A 4,823-nucleotide genomic window follows, 5' to 3' on the forward strand; every position below is an offset into this window, starting at 1 on the left:
TAGAGGCATACATCCTAGCCACTTTTCTACTTCAGAAATTTCAGTTAATGGGAAGGGAACAAGCACCCTAACTAAGCCATCTCCACTGTCCATCTCCTGCATGAAAGAATTGAGGCAGGTTTATGCTGAGTAGAAGAAGGGGGTTTTTCTATAGAGCAAGTGCTGGTAGCATGGGGGCTAATAGCCATTGGTGGGGTGAAATGGGTGCTAAAGTAGGACAACTAAGACAGCCTCTTCCTGGGAAGGGAGTGAGGGTTCTGGAGAAGTCAAAGAGGAAGAGAAGGAAGCAAAGGATGAGGGAGAAGACGCCAGAGGTTGAGAAGAATCCAGAGGTTGTGAAGAAGCCAGAGGTTAAGGACAGTAAGTTACAGGTTCATCTGCTGTGTCAAAAGTGGAAAACTCTTGAGTTTGAGACTTTATTGCTAGAAGAAGTTTGGTAGGAGAACAGGAAAAACAGAGAGAAGTTTTAGAGTGGAGAAGAGAGAAAGTTTGAATGTAAGATACCTTCTTCCATTTACCAGATCGCTGACAATAATTAAAAAGATCCTGTAAAATATTGGGATTTAGTGTGCTATTAATCGGCCAATTTGAACCATTATCTAAGGAATATCTAGGCCAAGTTTTATTACAGAGGCACATGAGCTTAGAGGCCTTTAACTCGGGCTCCATGTGTAGGGTTCTTTTAATTCTCAGGAAGACATCCCAGTAGGGACACTGGAGGAACGGACAAATGGGGAGTTCCCATTGGTAGGGTAGAAGTCAATGACCTGTAAGAGGTGTCCCAAAGGCAATGTGTGGCTCAGTAAAGTAGTATGGCCCTACTTGATCCAACAATTCATCAGCATTGACCAGAGACCAAGGACACAGCTGCCCATAGGAGACATGGTTTACCTAGTGCTAAGATTTTCATAGAAGAGCTGGAGATGGGGGAAACTGTGGGCATAAAAGGTGAAAAGAAAAATCTCACCAAAGGGAATGAGGAAGCCCTAAATGGAGGTCAGCTTAAAGGGTCAACCGTCGTGGTTGGGGGTTTCTCTTTCTCAAAAGGTAGTAGGAAGTTGCTAGATGCTCAATGGTCAATCTTCCCCTACCAAGAAAGGTATTTATGGTGACCAATGATGGGAACTCACCAATCCAGCCAGTGCAGCATGCAGCAGATAGCGATCTGGTTGTCAGAAAGTTGGTCATGGGCAGATTTGAAATGAAATAGGTTTCCAGAAACTCCAGTGGGGTGCTGTCGCCAAAGCACCCACCATGCAGCATGGCCACTGAAAGTGCCTATTCCTGGCCAATGCACCAATGTTAGGATTGTGCAGCAAAGTTACACTGTAGGTTCACAAATCATGCCACATGACTGGTTCCATGTGGGAGGCTTACTAAGGGAAGGGAGAAGGGGTCACAGGAAACCATCTCTGGGTAGGGCAAGAAGGCACATTGGGGGTGGTGTGAGTTCTCTTATAAGTTGACCCAGAGTATGTGCAGGTCTTTTCAGGTGGTCCACAGACGGTCTGTAGGTGGCCTCACAGATGTACGATGTCCCATTTCTATGAAATGCAGAATCCTAAGGTTTATAAAAGTTAGTAAAATCTATGCATTCTTGTCTCCTCTTTGAGTGTTAACCAGAGCCAGACACAAGCTATTATTAGTTTTTCCCCTTATTAGTTTTTGTGTATAGTCATTTCTCACTTGGAAGACATATTCATTCTATAATACAATTAACATTCTGGTGTCCTGAGCCTGAGAGACTTATTTCAGAAATCCAAAGCTCTCTGTAAAGCTAGACAGACACTAATGCTAACATAAGAACTCTCTGCTTTCCATCTTTTCCCAATTCGTAACAGTGATAGTTTTATCTCCTTGTATTTAAAAACAAGTGTTTTCCTAAGAGGTATATCACTCTTACAGGACAGTCATTCACCAGGATGCTAAAAATCTCCAGAAAATTAAGGCCCTGTTAGACACTAGAATGCATCATTGTTGTGCACAACTACCCTGAAAGTTAAAAAGTGATATCTCTTGCCGTGTGTGGGGGTACATTCTTGTAATTCCAGCACTTAAGAATCTAAGGTTAATAGGATAGTGAGTTAATGGCCAGCCTGGGCTACATAGAGAACTCAAAGAAAGCCAAAGGTAAATACGAAATTTAACAATATGTAGTATCGGATTATCCTATTAATCCGAGAAGACATTCTGTAAAACAAAACAAAACAAGAGGCTGAACATGATAGCATATCCTTTTCATCCCAATACTTGAGCAGCAGAATCAGCAAGATTTCTATGAATCAATCTGGACTATATTGAAAGTTTCAGGCCAAGCAGAGTTAAATATATCCTCTTAAATACAGGGTATAGTGAGAAGTGTATTTGGAAGATCGAGTTCTCTTAGCCCAGTCAGAGCCACTTTTATCAAGCAATTGTCAGTAATGGTCACCCTATGAATGAGATGGTCTTTTTCCCTTGCCCATGCTTACACAGTAAACCCAAGCCACTGGCTCGTCTAGTGGGAATCTGATGGCTCAGGAAGAGAGCCTGTACATTTCCAATAATAATGCAGGATGGTGAATATTCCATATTGTTGCTATTGGTAAAAACAAGGTATCAGAAAACATGGACTTATATTTTGTTACTTGGTATATGCTAATTGCTATAGCTATAACACCAATCATTTCCATTTCTCCCCTACCCCAGTGTTGGGGGCAGAACTCAGGGCCATACATATGCTAGTCAAGTATTCCACAATTGAACTAGACTCTCTTTGTTCCTACCATTTCCCTTTGTAGTAAATATTGTTTTCTAAGTACTTATGTTGGATAGTAAATATAATGTTTGAACTAGTGGCTACCAAACTTTAAAATCATAACTCCTTCCCAATAACATTTTCATTTTTATTATTTTATTTTTAAAAATTATTTAATTTATTTTTTATTTTATGCACATTGGTGTTTTGCCTGCATGCATGTCTGTATGAGGTTGTTGGATCCCCTGGGAGTGGAGTTAACAGTTTTGAGCTTCCATGTGGGTGCTGGGAACTGAACCCGGCAGAGGATACTCAAAATGCTTCTTAGAGATTTTCTTGGGTATTACAATTAAACTATATGTTTTACTCAGTACTAATTACTGAAGAATCCCAAACCTTCATTCTTCCTTCCTTTCTGCCTTCCTTCCTTCTTTTCTTTCTTTTTACTTTTCTTCCTTCCTTCCTTCCTTTCTCCCCCTCTCTCTTCTTTCCTTTTCCTTCCTTCCTTCCTTCCTTCCTTCCTTCCTTCCTTCCTTCCTTCCTTCCTTCCTTCCTTCCTTCCTTCCTTCTATTTAGACAAGTTTTCTCTGGGTAGCCCTGGCTGTCCTGGAATTCACTCTGTAGACAAGGCTGGCCTTGATCTCAGATATCTGCCTGTCTTTACCTCCTAAGTGCTCAGATTAAAGAGTGTGCCACCACAGCACACCAGGCTAACATTATCAATTAATGTGATAATGTATAGATTTATGAGGTGCGATTTGATGTTTTTTTTTAATTTTTTATTAATTACACTTTATTCATTGTGTATCCCCCCATAAACCCCTCCCTCCTCCCCTCCCGATCCCACCCTCCCTCCCCTTTCTGCATGCATGCCACTCCCCAAGTCCACTGATAGGGGAGGTTCTCCTCTCCTTTCTGATCTTAGTCTATCAGTTCTCATCAAAAGTGGCTGCATTGTCCTCTACCATGGCCTGGTGAGGCTGCTCTCCCCTCAGGGGGAAGTGATCAACGAGGAAGCCAATCAGATTATGTCAGAGGCAGTCCCTCTTCCCATTGCTATGTAACCCACTTGGACACTGAACTGCCATGGGTTACACCTGTGCAGGGGTTCCAGGTCATCTCCACGAATAGTCCTTGGTTGGAGTATGAATCTCTGGGAAGTTCCCTGTGTTCAAATTATCTTGTTCTGTTGCTCTGCTTGTGGAGTTCCCGTCCCCTCCAGCTCTTACTATTTCCCACTTCTTACATAAAATTCCATTCACTCTGCCCGTCAGTTGGCCATCAGGCTCAGCATCTGCTTTGACAGTCTATACTGCAGAAGCTTTCAGAGGCCCTCTGTAGCAGGTTTCAAAGTTGTTTCCTGTTTTCTTCTGGCTTTCAGAGGCCCTCTGTAGCAGGTTCCGAGGTTGTTTCCTGTTTTCTTTTTCTTCTGATGTCCATCCTCTTTGCCTTTCAGGATGGGGATTGAACATTTTAGTTAGGGTCCTCTCTTTTGCTTAGTTTGTTTAGATGTACAGATTTTAGTGGGTTTATTCTATGTTGTATGTTTATATGAGTGAGTATATACTGTGTGTCTTTTTGCTTCTGGGACAACTCACTCAGGATGATTCTTTCCAGGTCCCACCATTTACCTGCAAATTTCATGATTTCCTTATTTTTCATTGCTGAGTAATACTCCATTGTATAGATGTACCACAGTTTCTGCATCCATTCTTCAGTTGAGGGGCATCTGGGCTGTTTCCAGCTTCTGGCTATTACAAATAAAGCTGCTACAAACATGGTTGAGCAAATGTCCTTTTTGTGTACTTGAGTCTCTTTTGGATATATGCCTAGGAATGGTGCAGCTGGATCTTGAGGAAGTGCTATTCCTTGTTGTCTGAGAAAGCACCAGATTGCTTTCCAGAGTGGTTGTACCAGTTTACATTCCCACCAGCAGTGGAGAAGGGTTCTCCTTTCTCCACAACCTCTCCAGCATGTGTTGTCCCTTGAGTTTTTCATCTTGGCCATTCTGATGGGTGTAAGGTGAAATCTCAGGGTTGTTTTGATTTGCATTTCCCTAATGGCTAATGACGTTGAGCATTTCTTC

This window comes from Psammomys obesus, unplaced genomic scaffold (assembly GCF_907164565.1).
Source record: "Psammomys obesus unplaced genomic scaffold, mPsaObe1.curated_primary_1811, whole genome shotgun sequence".
Classification (NCBI taxonomy): Eukaryota; Metazoa; Chordata; class Mammalia; order Rodentia; family Muridae; genus Psammomys; species Psammomys obesus.